The 21,652-nt window shown below is 38.1% G+C and overlaps 1 protein-coding gene across 12 annotated transcripts in view; it reads right to left on the minus strand.

Annotated features, from left to right (window-relative positions):
• Positions 1–21,652, minus strand: part of Hrb27C (Heterogeneous nuclear ribonucleoprotein at 27C) — a 367,211-nt gene that overhangs the window by 164,077 nt on the left and 181,482 nt on the right. The gene's annotated exons all lie outside the window — the stretch shown is intronic.

A 21,652-nucleotide genomic window follows, 5' to 3' on the forward strand; every position in this document is an offset into this window, starting at 1 on the left:
TAGATCAATGGTTCAGAGAATCGACAAGTTGATAAATTAGACACGTGCAACACTTGGATATCATTACGTTTCCTCAGTAACGATACTCAAATGTTGAATGTATGTCTAATTTATCAACCTGGGAGTGATACCGATATAATTAAAACTTTTCACAACAGGGTTATAGAATACAGTAAATGACGAGATATTTTTATTTTCTCAAAATTTAAAAAGAATTATTAAATCTAAGTCTTTAAGCTATGTAAAAAACTCGCATCTTTCAGTGGAGCCTTTTTCTGAACACACATCAGCTTAATAACTAATTAAAAATGTTTATCTATGGACAAGCCACTGCTATTCACGTAAGTGAACTTTCAAAGTTCCCCTCTGGACAAAGTGCACTCATAATACTATATTATTCTCACACTTTTAGAAAAATTATCAAAATCTTACCACAAGAAACTGTTCTCTTAACATCCAAACAGGTTTTCCACTTTACTATAAAACAGACTAGAGTGCTGCCACATACAGAAGTTGCAATTTCTCAACCCGGAAAAAGTGTCTAACAATCGGTAAATGACATTATATATTTCTATTGTGGGTTTATCTGGGGAAAACCTGGCATTTGGTTTTGTGCATAGCAGGAGTTATGGAAGTTGAGGGCACACTGTAGCTTTATCTTTGTGAAGAAGAGAAGTTCCGCTTATCAGTTTTATAAGAACACTGGACGTCCATAGCGCTGAGTGATCACATCAGCAAGTGATTGTTTGCGTGGAAAGTGCAGTCACAGTACGCTGAGAAACACCAGTGTAGTTATCTTGTTTATTAGCTAATGTTTCCAAACATGTGTCTTTCATCTTCTGAGCCTAAAAATGGAACAAAATTTCGTGTAAGATAAAATAAACTAAAAGGAGCAAAATTTAAATAATTACTGGTATTAATAAGAGAGATTAGAAGCAATTAAAATAATCAGATACAAAACCTGATGCTTACTAAGAATTAAAAACTAACATATATTAGTTTAGCTATACCAAATAAAAAATATTTATTAGCATAATGTAAATATCTATTAAAAATCAACAATGTTAAATACGTATATTACTTGACAAGATAAAACAATAAGATATAAATACACCAGAAAAAAATTTAATTAAATTTACTCTCTCTCATTATCAAGTAATTAAAATCTTGCTCCTTTAAAATTATTTTAAACACATTTTAGTACCACCATAAGGCAGCAATGTTAAGCTGTTTGCTAATAAACAAAAGAGGGATAACTACACTGGTGTTTTTCTGAGTACTGCAATGAGACTTAAGCTTTTTTTTTTTTTTAAATGCTGGCAGTCTCTTACCACGGCAGGGTGACCCGAAAAACAAGCACTTTCACCATCATTCACACCATCACTGTCTTGTCAGAGACACAGATATGACAGTTAAATGTTAAATACAGATGCTCCTTGCTTTATGATTGTTTGATGTACAGTGGACCCCCGGTTAACGATATTTTTTCACTCCAGAAGTATGTTCAGGTGCCAGTACTGACCGAATTTGTTCCCATAAGGAATATTGTGAAGTAGATTAGTCCATTTCAGACCCCCAAACATACACGTACAAACGCACTTACATAATTACACTTACATAATTGGTCGCATTTGGAGGTAATCGTTATGCGGGGGTCCACTGTACTGATATTTTGACTTTGTGATGGTGGTAATGCAACGTAAAGTCGAAAATAGGATAAACCTCTATTCGTTTATATGCTTTTCAATACTGATATTTACAGTAATTATTTGTTTATTTACTTATTTAGTGACTATTTACTTATTTATCATATATATATATTCAACTAACAATATTTTCAACTTATGATGGATTCACTGGAACATAACCCCATCATAAATTAAGGAGCACTTGTATCCCAACCCCCTCCTGTAGAGTGCAGGCACTGTACTTTCCACCTTTCTACATCCAAAATATACTGTGAATATGACGGCCTCATACCAGACTGCACTGAAATATGCAAAATCTGCAGTTTCAAGTTAAATATATTGAAAATATTTTCAACATCACCCCTGCTGTTGTAACACATTTTTTTGAGTCTAAACTCAAAAACATGTATAGTACAGTAAAGAAGACTCTTATTTAACCTCGTAACTGTGCCCAACATAAGCAGGTGATGACTGTACCCAAAATACTAATACAGTGGACCCCCGACCTACAATGTCCCCAACTTACGCTAAAACCGACCTACGATGCTTTTCAGCGCAAAAAATTGACCCTGACGTATGTTGAAAAATTCAACTTACAACATTCGTCCCGAACGTGTGCATCTGGTCCGTCTCGCAAGAGCACCTCAGCTGAGCCAGTGTGACATTATTTATAAGCTAGGGTGGATGGTTTCATGCATACATTCGATAAATTTTGTATTATTCCAGTTTTTAGTGCTTGTAGCTGCTACATAAGCCACCATGGGCCAAAGAAAGCTTCTAGTGCCAACCCTGTGGTAAAAAGGGTGAGAAACACTATCAAAATACTATCGTACCACAGTCAACTGCTGCTGTACCACAGTCAGTTGCTGCTGCTGCTGCTGCTGCACCACAGTCAGCTGTACTACTCGAAGATGTACAGAGACTGTTGTCGGTGTGGCTTATTGAGAATGCCGAGAAACAATTAACCCCAAAGGGTTAGCCACCCAGGATAACCCAAGAAAGTCAGCGTTTCATCGAGGACTGTAACTTATTTCCACTGGGGTCCTTATCTTGTCTCCCAGGATGCGACCCACACTATTCGACTAACACCCAGGTGAACAGGAAAAAAATGCCTGGAATTAGTGCTCATATTGGTGAATTTAAGGCCAGCAAAGGTTGGTTTGAGAGATTTAAGAACCATAGTGGCATGCACAGTGTGATAAGGCTTGTTCTGGAAGAAAATGCCAAACAGGACCTTCATTACTCAATAGGAAAAGGCACTCCCAGGACACAAGCAGTGTCTCATCACTACATCTTCGATAAAGGTAAGTGTAATTTATTCTTTATTTAGTCGAGTAGTACATGCACAATATATATTGTGCATGTACTACTCTACTATTGTGCATGTATCCTTCTTTTGTGTGTATGAAAATGCATATTTCAGGTGGTAAAAATTTTTTTTTCATACTTTTGGTGTCTTGAACAGATTAATTTGATTTCCATTATTAATTATGGGGAAAATTAATTCGACCTACCATCATTTTGTCTTACGATGGGCTCTTAGGAACGGATAAAGTCGGGGGTCCACCGTATGCAGGTGATGAATATCCAACATACTAGTATACAGGTTATGACTTGTGTCCAACATAATAGTATGTAGATGATGCCTGTGTCCAGCATAATAGCATGTTGATGATGACTGTGTCCAACATAATAGTAAGCAGATGATGACTGTTCAATGTATTAGGATGCAGATGATGACTGACAAATTAGTAATTAGGTGATGACTGTATGTCATACTAGTATGCGGATCATGGCTGTCTGATGTACTAGTATGCAGGTGATAACTGTCTGAAGCACTGGTACATAGGTGATGACTGTCTGACATAGTACACAAGTGATAATTGTCTGACTTAGTATACAGGTGATTGTCTGACATACTAGTATGCACAATTTTTCACACTTTCAAATACTCCACCTGCCAACATTTTTCACCTCAGCACAACTGTTTGGATCTCCTACAACCTCCACATATCTTCGAAAAAATATAAGACCAGGCAGGTCCACAAACGGCATCAACAGGTAACCTGCCAAAACTAGCATAGCTAAGAAAACAATGAAACCAGGAGCTGTTGTTCCACCACCAGATCTTCTACCAGCAGTGTGTGCAACTGACAGGAAGTTGCCTTATTCATTCAAAATTTATTGCAACTTTGTGATAATAACAGCAGAATTTAGACAAGATTTAACCACGGGATAACCCCAAAAAATTCAAAGTGTGACTCATTTCCCCGTTTCCATGACGGTTACACCTCAAAACAATTGTAATATAATAAGACTTCCTAGTAAATATGTTTTACAATCGTCTGGAAGGCCACTGAAATTACATTTAATTTATATAACCCAGGATACTGACTCAAACCTAAATAAAAAAAAAAAAAAAGAGCACAATACCGTGACTGGAATGATACACAAATAAACCACACATAAAAGAGAGGAGCTTACGACGACTTTGCAAATGGTCCAAGTCGGACCGAAACGTTGTCGTAAGCTCCTCTCTATGTGCAGGTTTTGTGTAAAAACTAATTAACCTTTGATAACCCAATAAAGCAAAACAATATGACTTATTTTCATGTTTTCTTAACTATCATGCATTTAAAAAATTGTAATATCATAGATATTCCTGGTACATAGTGTTAGAAGACCAAGTTATACTGTACAGTAGGGCCCCGCTTTACGGCGTTCTGCTAATATGGAGATTTCAAATTATGACTAAAATTTGCTATACAGCAAGTGGTCTTTCAAATACAGTGCCCCCCCACCCGGTTTGTTTACATTCCCTGTGAGCACATCTATTGTGTCTGGAAACTTTCCAAAGACAGTGATTATGTACGAGTGATGGTGAAAGTGCTGAATAATGATGAAAGATTTTTCTGTCTTTTTGGGTCACCTTGCCTCGGTGGTAAATGGCCGTGTTAAAAAAAAAAAAAATTCCATTACTCTACTCTGTAGGACTTTTCTTTGGTATGAGCTATGCATAAGAGGCCAATAGTATTACATTTAGTAAGGAGGGACTCTCACTTAGGTGCAATAGAGGTGAAGGAAGAATCAGCAGTAGTTGAAATAGATGAGGGAGTTTGAAGATACCCCACTGCAAATATTCTGTCTCAATTTATTAGAATACCAAATAAAGAGGTAGGCAACTGGCTAGTGTCATGGTGGACTGTGAGCAATGTCTGCACTCAAGATCTTGAAACGTCCCATTTTAATTTTTTGTCACCAGCATGTGCTGTGCAACATTTGTAGAAATACAGCCTAAGTAGACATCACCCTAAAAGGCAGGGTAATGTGTAATTACGGTACAGTAGAACCCCACCTATATGGCAGGTTAGGTTCCAGGCTACCGCCGTAAAGCGGAAATCACTGTATTGTGGAATGTCCTCGTTTTCCACTCATAAATTCATATGCAGTGGACCCTCAGTTAACAGTACCATCAGAGAGCAATAAAATAGGATACTGATACGTTTTTGCGTCAAAATATTGGCTCGACTAATGATAAACTCTAACCCTTTGGGGGTGTCGGCCGTACTAGTATGGCTTACGACCCAGGGTTTTTGACGTACAGTAAAGCCCCGCTTTACAGCATTTCGCTTTACAGTGTTCTGCTAATAGGGTCATTTCAAATTATGACCAAAACTCGCTATACGGCTCCCCCCACCTGACTTTCTAATAAGGTCACCACGCCCCACCCGGTTTGTTTACATTCTCTGAGAGATCCATAGGCATTAGTCTCTCCATTATGTCTGGAAACTCAAAATTTCAAGTGTTTTTAAATGTTATTTAATATTTTATATATACTCTGATAATTATACTTATGTATACTTGCACCTAAATAAACTTACACACTGTGCTGGCATGCAGGTACACATTAAAATCAGTAAGAGTATCTTATGTCTCGAGACATCACATTAGTAATAATAATAATCACCGAGTCTCATTTAAATGTCGTATATTACGTTAATATACACATTTTCATTAATCCATCTATAATATTTTTTTCAAAATTATATAACAAACGTGATGCATAACATATAAAGATGATAAATACACCCCACAATAGAATAATCAAACATGAGATGTGGTAGCCAGACAACTTGCACAAGTGATGCCTTATTAGAAATGATAATTTTTTTTTTTTCAACAAGTCGGCCGTCTCCCACCGAGGCAGGGTGACCCAAAAAAGAAAGAAAATCCCCAAAAAGAAAATACTTTCATCATTCAACACTTTCACCACACTCACACATTATCACTGCATTTGCAGAGGTGCTCAGAATACAACAGTTTAGAAGCATATACGTATAAAGATACACAACATATCCCTCCAAACTGCCAATATCCCAAACCCCTCCTTTAAAGTGCAGGCATTGTACTTCCCATTTCCAGGACTCAAGTCCGACTATATGAAAATAACCGGTTTCCCTGAATCCCTTCACTAAATATTACCCTGTTCACACTCCAACAGATCGTCAGGTCCCAAGTATCATTCGTCTCCCTTCACTCCTATCTAACACGCTCATGCACGCTTGCTGGAAGTCCAAGCCCCTCGCCCACAAAACCTCCTTTACCCCCTCTTTCCAACCCTTTCGAGGACGACCCCTACCTCTCTTTCCTTCCCCTATAGATTTATATGCTTTCCATGTCATTCTACTTTGACCAATTCTCTCTAAATGACCAAACCACCTCAACAACCCCTCTTCTGCCCTCTGACTAATACTTTTATTAACTCCACACCTTCTCCTAATTTCCACACTCCGAATTTTCTGCATAATATTTACACCACACATTGCCCTTAGACAGGACATCTCCACTGCCTCCAACCGTCTCCTCGCTGCTGCATTTACCACCCAAGCTTCACATCCATATAAGAGTGTTGGTACTACTATACTTTCATACATTCCCTTCTTTGCCTCCATAGATAACGTTTTTTGACTCCACATATACCTCAACGCACCACTCACCTTTTTTCCCTCATCAAATCTATGATTAACCTCATCCTTCATAAATCCATCCGCCGACACGTCAACTCCCAAGTATCTGAAAACATTCACTTCTTCCATACTCCTCCTCCCCAATTTGATATCCAATTTTTCTTTATCTAAATCATTTGATACCCTCATCACCTTACTCTTTTCTATGTTCAACTTTCAACTTTCTACCTTTACACACATTCTCAAACTCATCCACTAACCTTTGCAATTTTTCTTTAGAATCTCCCATAAGCACAGTATCATCAGCAAAAAGTAACTGTGTCAATTCCCATTTTGAATTTGATTCCCCATAATAATAATAATGATAATATAATAATAACAATAATAATCACCGAGTCTCATTAAATGTCGAATATTACGTTAACATACACATTTTCATTAATCCATCCATGATATTTTTTTCAAAATTATATAATAAACACGATACATAACATATAAAGATGATAAATACATCCCACAATAGAATAAACAAACATAAATATGAGATGTGGTAGCCAGATAACTTGTACAAGTGACAGCAAGAATAACATTTTCTCAAGTCTAACATAAGAGAAAATGTGTTACTGGGGGTAACTGTAGGAAATTATTCCTTTTGTATGTAAGTTTATTCAGGTATACACAAGTAGTTACATAGATTATTATACATAGCAGTACGTATATGTGGAGAGAACTTAGGATAAACCAAAAAAAAGTCAGAGTGACTTATTTCCATTCCCTTCACTCAGAGCGTCATTTCTTCTAAAAATGGTGTTACATGAGAATGGGAGTGTTCTTCTTTATTTATTCTACCGTATCAATGAAGAGACAACTTGTACAATATGTAACTTGTACACAAACCAGACGTGTACATTTTGTTTACAAAACTTATGTTCGCCTGGTTTGTTTACACAACTCTGCGCCTGTCCTCCCTCATGTACTCATTCTCTCTCACTCTCATTTATTCGTTTTATCTCGTTTACTCACCTCTGACCCTACATTATTTTAAGGTAAGTAATGAGTGAACTGGATATGCATTTTCTCTCTCTGGGATTCTTAAATATCATAGAATATTATGTGTGGGTGGGTTTGCCTGGTATGGTAGCCCGGCTGACTACCATACATACCACACTTGATTTCTTTCAATAAATACTACTCATCTCACCCTAGATTAAGACTACAAATATTTTAAGGTAAGGAATGAGTGAAGTGTATATGCATTTTATCGCTCAGGGATACTTAAATGTAATAAAGTATTACGTGTAGGTGGGGTGGCCTGGTATGGTAGCCCAGCTGGCTACCATACATACCACACTTGATTTCTTACAATAAATACTACTTGTCTCACCTTAGATTAAGACTATAAATATTTTAAGTAATGAGTGCACTATGTGTGTATTGTACTTTTTTATTGTTTTTTGATGCCTGGTTCTATTGCTAACTTAATGTATGTTAGTGTAAACTTGTTATCTAGTATTTGTATGCATTTATAAGTGGAAAAAAAGGGTGTTCCACTTTACGGCGGTAGCCTGGAACCTAACCTGCCGTATAAATGGGGCCCTACTGTACTAGTACGCCTAAATTCTAGCGCCCTCAAATCTAGTGGGAGAAAGCTGGTAGGCCTACATATGAAAGAATGGGTCTATGTGGTCAGTGTGCACAGTATAAAAAAAATCCTGCAGCACACAGTGCGTAATGAGAAAAAAAAAAACTGTGTTTTTGGTGTACAACAGCTACTTTGCACTGTATTTTCGTATGGTATTTATTGTTGTATTCTAGTTTTTCTGGTCTCATTTTATAGGATGGAAGACATATTACAGAAATTGAGATGATTTTGACTGGTTTTACAATGAAAAGTACCTTGAAATTGAGCTCAAATTAGCAGAAATGTTCGATTTTTACCAAAGATCAAAAGTAAACAAATCATGCCAAGCCTCCAATACACGTCAACTGGCGAGTCTAATATTCTTTCACAAGTGCGCTGATATTATATAACCATTTCTACACTAATGCAGTAGTCTGCATAACAGTAAACCTTGTATTTTTTTGTGAGAATAAAAAATTCAAAGTGGAAAGCAAAAGAATGTAAGGGGGCGTAGAGACGTGACTAATGAACGGAGGAAATGTTATTTTAGTGCCAGGAATGTCTTTCTTGTTTATTCTGCACTCTATTCGGAAATTGGTATCTTTTGAAATTTGTGTGAAATTGGCAAAATTGCTAAATTCTGACCACTGTATTGGGTAGCTGAAATCGGTAGATGGGTGGTTTCTTGTACTCATTCGATAGAAAAAATGGAGTACTAGCGAAATAGTTATGATTTTTGTTGACTAGTACACTGGAATTGGCCAAATATAGGGCTCAAAGTGGGCAAAATCGCCGATATGTAAACGTCGTCGAGACCGCTAACTTCGCGACAGCATAATTGCCTAAGTTTTCCATCAAATTTCATACTTTTGGCGTCATTATGATTGGGAAAAAATTCTCTATCTTTTCATTAGAAAAATATATATATTTTTTTTTTTTGAAATTAGGGCGACCCTGAGAACAAGTCTCGGAGAGGGCCTGTCGACCCTGAAAAGGTTAAACTAGAAATAGATAGTGATGTGGGTTTCTGTGCAAAAATTAATGAATTCTGAGTGTAGCGATAGTGTAAGTTATAAGGAAACCAGTTATAGGCAGAATGAGGTAGAGTTATTGGTGAATATGGGAAAGCCAGTGGCATTAGGTGACAAAGTGAGTAATAGGCATAGTGGAGGAACAGAAATCAGCAGGAAGAGAAAAGAAGGGAGGGTTTATGAAAATGTATTATACTAATAGTCGTAGTGTGAAAAATAAGATGGATGAATTGAGATTAATTTCAAGTGCAGGGAACATTGATGTTTTTGCCATAACCGAGATGTAGTTTAATATGAAAACTAGGGACATGCCTGCTGAATGTCACATTCAGGGTTTTAAATTGTTTCAAGCAGACAGAAATATCGGAAAGGGGGGTGGGGTGCACTCTATGTCCGAGATCGTTTAAACTGTTGCATAAAAACGGGTATAAAGTCTGAAACACATAGTGAGTCTGTTTGGGGAGAATTTTCAGAGGGGCATGAAAAACTGATTTTAGGCGTGAAATTCCGTCCCCCAAACTTGGATAGAGATCAAGGAAGACTACTGTGAGAGGAAATTGTTAAGGCCACAAGACACGATAACGTTGTAATTCTAGGAGACTTTAACTTTAGTCAGAGTGAAATTTTTTTACCAGGGAATTTAGAATCTAATGACTTTTTAGTAGTAGTTCAGGATTGTTTTGGAGCAGTGTGTGACAGAACCTACAAGGGGTAATAACCTGCTTGACTTGGTTCTGGCAAACAAGGAATCACTTGTTAATAATTTAGAAATTTCAGAGGAACTTGGCACAAGTGACCACAAACCAATTACCTTTAGCATTGAATGAAAGTATGATTTTAGGGGTAACTCAGTAATAGTCCCAGATGTTCGCTTAGCAGATTACAATGGGCTTAGAGAACACTTATCATCTGTTGACTAGGGTAATGAAGAGAGCTATCAATATGAGAGTTTTCTAAACACTACACATGCTGCCAAAGGAGATTCATCCTGTATAAAGAAATTAGATCAAATAGAAATGACCCAAAATGGATGAATAATAGGCTCAAATATCTTTTAGGTCAGAAAAAAGGAATTTATAGGTGCATCAAAAGAGGTGAGGGTCATCTTAGAATCAGTACAGTGGACCTCCGCATAACGATTACCTCCGAATGCGACCAATTATGTAAGTGTATTTATGTAAGTGTGTTCGTACGTGTATGTTTGGGGGTCTGAAATGGACTAATCTACTTCACAATATTTCTTATGGGAACAAATTCGGTCAGTACTGGCACCTGAACATACTTCTGGAGTGAAAAAATATCGTTAACCGGGGTCCACTGTATATGGACATTAAGAGGGACGTTAAAAAGGGGATAAGAAAAGCTAAACGGGACTATGAAATTGAAGTTGCTAGGGATTCGAAACCTAATCCAAAAAGTTTTTTTGAGGTTTATAGAACAATAGTTAGAGATAAGATAGGTCCCCTTAAAAATAACTCTGGGCATCTTACTGACAAGGAGAATGAAATGTGCTCTATTCTTAATAATTATTTTATCTCGGTTTTCACTCAGGAAGACACTAACAATATCCCAATAAGTGATTTTTATAGTGGGCTTGAAGACGATAAATTATGCAATATCATAGTCACTAGCAAAATGGTTATCAAACAGATATATCGACTGAAGCAGAATAAGTCCCCAGGCCATGATGAACTTTGTGGGCCACTGTGAATCACTAATATTTTTAATATTTCTCTTCAAACAGGTGTAGTGTCTGATATGTGGAAGATGGCTAATGTAATTCCTATTTTTAAAGCAGGGGACAAGTTGTTACCGTCAAATTACTGCCCAATAAACCTAACCTCAATTGTAGGCAAATTACTAGAGTCAATTATACCTGATAATATATGAAGCCATCTCGATAGGCATAATTTAATTAATGATACTCAACATGGATTCACCAGGGGCCGTTCCTGCCTAACTAATTTATTAACCTTCTTCAGCAAAGATTTTGAGGCCGTTGATCAGGACAAAGAATTCAATATTGTTTATTTAGATTTCAGTAAGGCTTTTGATTACCATATCAGAGTCTGTTTAAGAAGTGGCTGCTCATGGCATTAGGGGAAAAGTGCTGTCATAGATCGAGTCTTGGCTCACTATTAGGAAGCAGTGTGCATAAATGGGGTTAAATCTGAGTGGGGATCTGTAACAAGTGACGTTCCGCAGGGATCAGTTTTAGGCCCACTGTTGCTTATAATATATATAAATGACCTTGACGAGGGAATTACTAATGACATCAGCAAATTTGCAGATGACAGGAAGATAGGTAGGATAATCTATTCAGATGTTGAAGTATCGGAACTTCAGCAGGATTTAGACAAACTCGATTCGTGATCAGGAAAGTGGTAGATGCACTTCAATCCATACCCCGGCCGGGATTGAACCCGCGGTCAGAGAGTCTCAAAACTCCAGACCATCGTTAGTGGCTAACGCGACGGTCTGGAGTTTTGAGACACTGACCGCGGGTTCAATCCCGGCCGGGGTATCGTTTGTTTGCAATCGTGTCATTACGATTTCGTGAGTCATGCAGTTCAATGTAGATAAATGTAAAGTTCTAGAGCTCGGAAATGTTCGTAACCCTAGAACCTACCAGCTTAATAATGTTGAACTTAGCCATATAGAATGCGAAAAGGATTTGGGGGTTATGGTAAGCAGCAACCTTAAACCAAGACAGCAGTGCCTAAGCATGCATAACAAGGCAAACAGATTGCTGGGATTTATATCAAGAAGTGTAAGCAACAGAAGTCCAGTGGTTATACTTCAGCTTTATATGTTATTAGTAAGGCCTCACCTAGATTATGCAGCTCAGTTCTGGTCTCCATTTTACAGAATGGATATAAATTCGTTAGAAAACGTTCAGCGGTGAATGGCAAAATTAATTCATTGCATTAGAAATCTTATGTATGAAGAGAGATTGAAGTCCTTTATTAAATTACATTCACTTGTAAGACGAAGAATGAGGAGACACATGATCGTAGTGTACAAGTGGAAGATGGGTATTAATAAAGGAGATATTAATAAGGTTTTGAGGATCTCTCTCTAAGAGAGAACCAGAAATAATGGATTCAAATTAGACAAGTTTAGATTTCGGAAGAATATTGGAAGGTACTGGTCTGGAAATGGGGTAGTCGTTGAGTGAAACAGTCTACCTAGTAGGGTTACTAAGGCTAAGACCTTGGGTAGTTTCAAATTTATGTTGGATAAATACACGTGTAAAAGGGGTTCAATCTGAGTGGGACTTGCACATGAGTTGATAGAATTATCAAAGCTTGTTCCTTGGGTAGAACTGAAAATTGAGTTAGGCAAATATTCTGTTGGTGGGACAGATTGTGAAGGACCTGCCTAGTATGGGCCAACAGGTCTGCTGCAGTGCTCCTCTTTTCTTATGTTCTTATTACAATGTGGGGCAGAAGTTTGTGGCTATAGGAGGGTGGGTGCAGGAGGAAAAGAGGAGTGATTGGTGGAATGGTGAAGTAAAGGGTGTGATAAAAGAGAAAAAGGTAGCTTGTAAGAGGTTTTTACAAAGCAGAAGTGTTATAAGAAGAGCTGAGTATATGGTGAGTAAAAGAAAGGTGAAGAGAGTGGAGAGTGTAAAAGGAGAGCAGATGATAGAGTGGGAGAGGCACTGTCAAGAAATTTTGATGAAAATAAGAAAAAAATTTGGAGTGAGATAAATAAGCCAAGAAAGCCTAGGAAACAAATGGATTTGTCAGTTAAAAGCAGAGTAGGTGAGCTGGAGGTATTGGGTAGATGGCAGGAATATTTCGAGGAACTTTTAAATGTTGATGAAGAAAGGGAGGCGGTAATTTCATGCACTGGCAAGGGAGGTATACCATCTTTTAGAAGTGAAGAAGAGCAGGATGTGAGTGTAGGGGAGGTGTGTGAGGCATTACGTAGAATGGAAGGGGGTAAAGTAGCTGGAACTGACGGGATCATGACAGAAATGTTAATGGCAGGGGGAGATATATTGTTCGAGAGGTTGGTATTTTTGTTAATAAATGTATGAAAGAGAAGGTACCTAGGGACTGGCAGAGAGCATGTACAATTCCTTTATATAAAGGGAAATGGGACAAGAGAGAGTGTAAAAATTATAGAGGAATAAGTTTACTGAGTATACCAGGAAAAGTGTATGGTAGCGTTATTATTGAAAGAATTAGAGCCAAGACAAAATGTAGGATAGCAGATGAGTAAGGAGGTTTTAGAGTGGGTAGGGGATGTGTAGATCAAGTGTTTACATTGAAGCATATATGTGAATAGTATTTAGATAAAGGTAGGGAAGTTTTTACTGCATTTATAGATATAGAAAAGGCATATGATAGAGTGAATAGCAGAGCAATGTGGCAGATGTTACAAGTATATGGAATAGGTAGTAAGTTACTAAATGCTGTAAAGAGTTTTTATGAGGATAGTGAGGCTCAGGGTAGGGTGTGTAGAAGAGAGGGAGACTACTTCCTGGTAAAAGTAGGTCTTAGGCAGCGATGAGTAATGTCACCATGGTTGTTTTACCCTTTCAGGGTCGAGAGGCAATCTCCCAAACTTGTTCTCAGGGTCGAAATTTTTTGGAATTTTTTTTTCTTGTGGAAAGATAGAGAATCTTTTCCCAATCATAATGACACCAAAAGTGTGAAATTTGATGGAAAACTTACAGAATTATGCTCTCGCAAAGTTAGCGGTCTCGACGATGCTTATGCATTGGCGATTTCGCCCACTTTGAGCCCTATTTTCATCCAATTTCAGTGTACTAGTTGACAAAAATCATAACTATTTCGTTAGAACTCTATCTTTTGCATCGAATGAGTAGAAGAAACCACCCATTTACCGATTTCAACTATCCAATAATGTGGTCAGAAATTAGCAATTTTGCCAATTTCACAAATTTCAAAAGATGCCAATTTCCAAATAGGGTCCAGGATAAACAAGAAAGACATTCCTGGCACTAAAATAAAATTTCCTCTGTTCATTAGTCACGTCCGCAGGCCCCTCTTACATTTCTTTTGCTTTCCACTTTGAATTTTTATTCTCACAAAAAAAAAAAAGATTTACTGTTATAAAGACTACTGCATTAGTGTAGAAATGGTATAAATAATATCAGCGCACTTGTGAAAGAATATGAGACTCACTAGTTGATGTGTATTGGACACATGGCATGATTTGTTTACTTTTGAACTTTGGCAAAAATAAAACATTTCCGCTACTTTGAGCTCAATTTCAAGGTACCTTTCATTGTGAAACCAATCAAAATCATCTCAATTTCTGTAATATGTCTTCCATTCTATAAAATGCGACCAGGAAAACTAGAATACAACCATAAATACTGTACGAAAATACAGTGCAAAGTAGCTGTTTTACACCAAAAACACGATCAAAGTTTTTTTTTTCTCATTATGCAATGTGCTGCAGGATTTTTTTTCATACTGTGCACACTGACCACACAGACCCATTCTTTCATATGTAGGCTTACCAGCTTTCACTTGCTAGATTTGAAGGCGCTAAAATTTACGCATACTAGTGCGTCAAGAACCCTGGTGGCGGCGGCAGCAGTGGTGGGGAAGTAAGGAGGAGGAGCCAGTCAAATATAAAGAAAGGGGAGCACTGCAAGGGAGCTAGGTGCCCATAGATGAAGAGCAAGTGCACAGAGGTGGGGGGAAGGGGAAGGCCTATTTCTATGGCCTTCCGAAAACATATCAACCTGATATTCCTCTTCGTCCTATCATATCCTCTAGAGGTTCTGTCTCTTACACTCTTACTTCTTGGTTGGCCAAAACCCTCACTCCCTTTCTTGGTACTTCTTCTCCTGCCCACCTCCGTCACTCTCGAAGACTCCATTGAACGGGTTCACTCTGTCCCAACTCGTAAGATGCTTAGTCTTGACGTTGAGTCGCTCTTCACCAATGTCCCTCTTGATGATGTCCTTTATTTCCATAGAGAGAAGGCCCTTGAAGGGTTTCTACCTATTGAAGTCTTTGTTGATCTTATCCGCCTCTGTGTGGACTCTAAATTCCTTTCCCTTCCAAGGGAAATATTATTCTCAAACCTTTGGTGTTGCTATGGGCTCTCCTCTCTCTCCTGTCCTTGTTAATCTTTACATGGAATACTTCGAGACTGTTCTTCCTACCATCGATGTGCAACCTTCACTCTGGCTCTATGTGGATGACATCTTTGCTCTGTGGCCTCATGACTCCAATCTCTTCCAACCTTTTCTTGAAGCTCTTAATAATCTTGCCCCTTCCATTAAGTTTAAAGCTGAATGGTAATCTAATTCCTTGCTTCCTTTCCTTGATGTCCACGTCCACCGCACAGATACAGGTTTTTCCTTTTCCGTTTACCGAAAACCTATGCACAGTGGCATGTACATTCACTACTTTTCCTATCATGCTTCCCCTGTCAAGAAAAGTGTTCTAATCTCCCTCGTTCTCCGTGCCCTCCGCATCTGTGATCCTCAGTTCCTTCCAGCAGAAATTTCCACTCTTCATAATTCGTTTTCCTGTCTTGGCTACCCTTCCCATTTCATAGACTCTGCCTTCTCACGAGCTAAACATAATTTCTTCTCTCCCAAACTCTCTACTCCTGGGAACTCTTCTGTCCTCTGCCTTCCCTACATTTCTGGTCTTTCTAATCTCAACAATTTTCTCCGTGCCTTAGACATCAAGCTTACTTTCTGCCAAACACTCTTCGCACTAATCTTGTTCATACCTCTCCTCCCTCTACAGATGTTCCTGGTGTCTACTCTATTTCTTGCTCCTCCTGTCCTCTTCAATACTTTGGAGAAACTGGCCGATCTCTTTCTGACAGACTTAGGGAGCACAAAAGTAGTGTTAGGCTTGCCGACACTAACAATGCTCTTTTCTGTCACGTCAGAGATCACAGCCATCCTATAGACTGGTCTTCTGCTAAAACTGTCTTCCCTACTTCCAACTTTAACAGTCGCCGTCTCGTTGAATCCTCTCTAATACACAACTTTCCTTGTATGAATCTTAGTCCTGGCTTCGTCTCTGTAGATGCCTTTCTCTCCCACATTGTAAAATGCTCCAAACTTCAGAACACCCGTGACTTAACCTGATTCCTCATTTTTTCTTCTTCTCCCTCTTCCCCTTTCCTCTTTCCTTTTTTGGCTTTCTTCTGTCACGTGTTTCTGTTCGTTCATTATTTATTTCATCACTTCCCCTTCCCCCCGCCTCTGTGCACTTGCTCTCCCTCTATGGGCACCTAACTCCCTTGCAGTGCTCCCCTTTCTTTATATTTGACTGGCTCCTCCTCCTTAGTTCCCCACTACTACTACCACTACTACTACCACCACCACTACCTCTTCCTGCCTAAATATAGCCGTCCTGCTCCACTTCTGGTTAGTGAGACTTTGTAAATGGTCCAAGTCGGACCGAAACGTCGTCGTAAGCTCCTCTCTTCTATGTGTGGGTTATTTGTGTATCGTTCCAGTCATGCTATTGTGCCTTTTTTTGTTATTTGCTGATGATACTGTACTTAAAGTGAATGTTTTCAGATATTTGGGAGGTGACGTGTCAGTGGATGGATTTATGAAGAAAGAGTGCAGATGCCAGAGTAAAAAAATGAAAGGTGGTCTAATGTGCTGAAGAGTAAGTCACATGAAACAATAAATACAACAGTGTCACTTTACCTAGTCAAAGAGTCTACACAGAAGATGAGGTTTTTTGAGGTCAGTCAGCTAGGGCAAGAGCTTCAAGGTTAGAAATAATTCCTGCATGCTCTTTGAAAGTCACACAATCAAAAGGAATTTGACAGTCAACAACATTAGGGCATCCTTCATATGACCATGTGCAAGTTTTAGGCATCAGATGTGCTATCACAGAAATAATGCCTCTCTACAGTTTTTTAACAATTTAGGACAGTGTCTACCAAATTTGAAACCCCTTGTTCAAGATGGTTGGTATTCAGCTAAAAGAAACATAAAAGATCAATATATGTGCATTCTAAAAAAAATATATATATATAATTTTTAAAGAGAAATGACATTAAGAAAAAAAAAACATTAAAATTGAAATTTTCAACCAAAATGCTCATTGCACAGCCTAGTACTTCAGAAGGAACTAGAATAGGATAACCACAGAGGGATATAAAATGCATAAAATAATATATGTCAAAAGCAGTTCCAGTCATTTATAGAAGCCTACAGTACATAAGAATCAACAGAAGACCATCCACTATATGGGAAACCTAATAAAAAACATATTTGTTATAAGAACATAAGAATGGAGGAACACTGCAGAAGGCCTACTGGCCCATGCGAGGCAGGTCCTTATCAAAACGACTACTACCTAAAGCTTCCCTGGAAATAACTCCCGTACCCAATGACACCAATCAAACCCTGCCCCTACCACTCATATATTTGTCCAGTTTCTTCTTGAAGCTACCCAAGGTCCTAGCATCTATCACCCCACTGGGAAGACTGTTACACGCATCTACAACTCTGTTAGAAAACCAGACTTTCCTATGTCCTTTCTAAATCTAAATTTATCCAACTTAAATCCATTATTTCTGGTTCTTACCTGGTTCGACACCCTCAATACCTTATTAATATCTCCTTTGTTTATGCCAGTCATCCACTTCTACACCTCAATGATATCTCCTCTCATTCTACGTCTCTCCAGAGAGTGAAGATTCAAGGCTTTAAGTCTATCTTCATATGGGAGATTCCTTACACAGTAAATCATTTTAGTCATTCTTCTCTGTATGTTCTCCAATGGGTCTATATCTATCCTGTAGTAAGGAGACCAAAACTGAGCAGCATAATCTAAATGAGGCCTCACCAGTGATGTATAGAGCTGTAAAATAACTTTTGGGCTTCTGTTACTTATACTTCTTGATATAAATCCAAGTAATGTTTGCTTTGTTGCACACACTTAGGCACTGCTGCCTTGGCTTTAGGTTTCTGCTTACCATGACTCCCAAGTCCTTTTCACACACTGTAAGATGAAGCTCTACTTCACCTAGTTTATAGCTTCTGCCATTTTTCAGACCAAGACATTAATTTGTCTAAATCCTCCTACAGTTCATTGCTATCCTCTTCAGAATGAATCATACGGCCTATCTTTGTATCATCAGCAAACTTGCTCATGTCACTCATAATCCATTCATCAAGGTCATTAATGTAAATTATGAACAAGAGAGGGCCCATACAAATCAAGACACACACACATACACACATCTTGCATGCTCCTATAGGTTTTTTACAATGTTTTCTTTCATTGAAGTGAATACCACTAACATATGCTATATATAGCACCAACAAATACTACAAGTCTCACTAATAATTAAATCATTAAAAAACAAGATAGGAGCCCTAAATAACTTGCCACTAATCATGTATTTAAAGCAGCTCATGTGTTGTCCCCCATTACCGCAACACTATTTAACAAATCTGTTTGAATCTTCAACATTCCCATCCATACTCAAGACAGCAAGGGAGACCCCAATCCTCAAAGGAGGCGATCCTACAGAACTAAATAACTACAGATGAATATTTAACTTGCCTTTACTCTCTAAAATTCTTCAAAAAAATAATACACAATCTACTCCTACCTCCTATCCCATAACATAACGAACCCCTGTCAGTTTGGGTTTATGCCGAAAAAAAGCATGAACATGCTCAAATTACTATACTATACAGCAATTGTAAAAAATGAATATCCTCTGGGGCTCTTCCATAATATCTACACAGAAAGCATTTGATACAGTAGACCACAACATCTTGCACCTAAAACTAGAGCATTATGGGATCAGAGGACACTCTCTCAATTGCCTAAAATCTTACCTTAGCGGTAGACACCAGCATGTATCCACAAATGGCGTGACCTCCAATACTCAGCCTGTAGTTGTTGGAGTGCCACAGGGAAGTGTCCTAGGTCCTTTACTCCTTCTTATTTACATCAGTGACCTCCCAAATGCATCACGACTCCTTAAACCAGTTCTATTCGCAGATGACACCACTTACGTCTTCTCCCACCCAAACCCGGCTATACTTAGTTACACTGTAAACAGCGAGCTACATAAAATATCAAACTGGATGACGACCAACAAACTTACTGTCAATACAGACAAAACCTACATGCTTTTTGGAAACAGAGCATTAAATACCCAGTTAAACATATCGATAACTGGTTCACCCATTACAAGACACACTGAGGGCAAATTTCTAGGTCTCCACCTTGACTGCAATCTTAAATTTCAGACCCACATCCAACATATAACTACGAAAGTTTCCAAAATAGTGGGTATCCTTTCCAAGATGCAGTACTATGTACCCAAAAGGGCACTCCCTACTTTATATCACTCTCTAATATACCCTTACCTCACCTATGGTATTTGTGCTTGGGGATTTACCATGGCCAATCACCTTAAACCTATAATAACCGAACAAAAAGCGCCACTGCGGATGATCACAAACTCCAGTGCCAGACAACACATCCCACCACTCTTCAAATGCTTCAACTTACTTATTACTGTGCTTACTATATATACAGAACATTAAACTCCATGGGGAAGTGGAACAGAATTCTTCCTCCGTAAGCCATGCGTGTTGTAAGAGGCGACTAAGATGCCGGGAGCAAGGGGCTAGTAACCCCTTCTCCCGTATAAATTACTAAATTTAAAAGAGAAACTTTCGTTTTTCTTTTTGGGCCACCCTGCCTTGGTGGGATATGGCTGGTGTGTTGAAAGAAAGAATTAAACTCCAATATCAACCCTCCACTCAAACTTCTCCCAGATAACTACAACAGAACACACAGGCATAACACGAGGCACAAACACTTTTTGATATCCCACTTGCCCTTCTCACACTATGCAAAAATGCAATGCACATAAAGGGCCCTAAGATCTAGAACCATTTGCCTGAAACAGCAAAAGGTCCCCTGCCCACAAATCAATTTAGGACTATACTCAAAAATCATCTTATCTCACAATAACTGTACCCACACTATGCTAAACTCTAACCAAATTTAAAGCAACTCTCCCAAATATTTTATTACCCCTTAACTATTAAGCCATTATTACAAACTTAAAAATGTATGTTTGTATCATAAATTGTTCTACCTCATATTAATAATAGAGTAAAATATTGATTATTTGTATTCTATAACTCTTCACTTGTCTAGACCTAAGTATTAGGTTAAGTCTGCTTGACATGCCTTGGCATGATAGTGGCTTTCTTTGTACCAATCAAATTATGAAATATAAACACACATTGTAACCTTAGCAAAGAAATAAAATTTTAGTTTATTTGTATTTTTTAACATTAACTGTAACTTGATCAAATAACCAACACATAATCCAAGCTTCTTTAGAAAGATTATATTCATTGCTATTGTGTTAAACCTTAAGGGTCAAACAGCACCTAAGGCAATCAAGTTCGATCCAACAAGGGGAGGTCAGGGCCAATTCTTTAGATCATGGGACCCTCACCGGTATCAAGGAACCTCATCTAAGGAGTCTTGAGGCAAATAAAACTTGATCTTATAGGTAAAATCCTGAGACATAGCACTAATTAACTCTTTACACAAGGCAAGTTAATCAGGGTGTCTACATGCCAATTGCATAACCAACTAAAAAAGAACAAGCATGTGGGGCAGTTTTGGGGCCCACATGCCATCCCTGTACTCTACTGATCACTATTCTACCTTGATTTACTTCGCACAGACGATTTCCTCTTTTTAAATTCATAGAATGAAAGAAAATGTCATTATTGCAAGCATCGCTGCAGAATATATTGTACACTTTCTTAAAGAATCTTTAAGTGAATGGAGACATTGCATAAATACTGCAATAAATGCACAAGTAAAGAAGACCACACCAAATCAGTGGTGAGCATTATGGGAACTTTGTCATACACTCAGTCTGGGAAAGTGTGCATTGCATCTGCATAAAGAAAAAGTTAAATTATTCAAAATAGACAGTACAATCAAACTGAACAAATACTCATTGTATTAAAGAATAATGAACACAAATTAATAAAATATATGAAACACAAATATAAGACAAAACAACAAGGCTATAACATGTTGTACATGATTGTAGTTGACAAAAGTCACACATGAAGAACTCGGTGGTAATAAAGTGACAGAGTCAGCACCAAAAGCATAAGCAGAACTGAGAGCATACAGAGGATAAAAGAAATAACTGAATACTGCAGCAATCACAGATGCAAAAAAAAAGGGGAAGGGGGGTGGAGGATTAACAATAGGAAATACAAAAGGAATTTAATGGGGGATGGATTGATAGGAGAGCGAAGGGGGGGATCTTCACCACATAAACTTTGAAGGTAAAATTTTACCCTTA

The sequence above is a fragment of the Cherax quadricarinatus genome, chromosome 53 (genome assembly GCF_038502225.1).
Source record: "Cherax quadricarinatus isolate ZL_2023a chromosome 53, ASM3850222v1, whole genome shotgun sequence".
NCBI classification, from domain to species: domain Eukaryota; kingdom Metazoa; phylum Arthropoda; class Malacostraca; order Decapoda; family Parastacidae; genus Cherax; species Cherax quadricarinatus.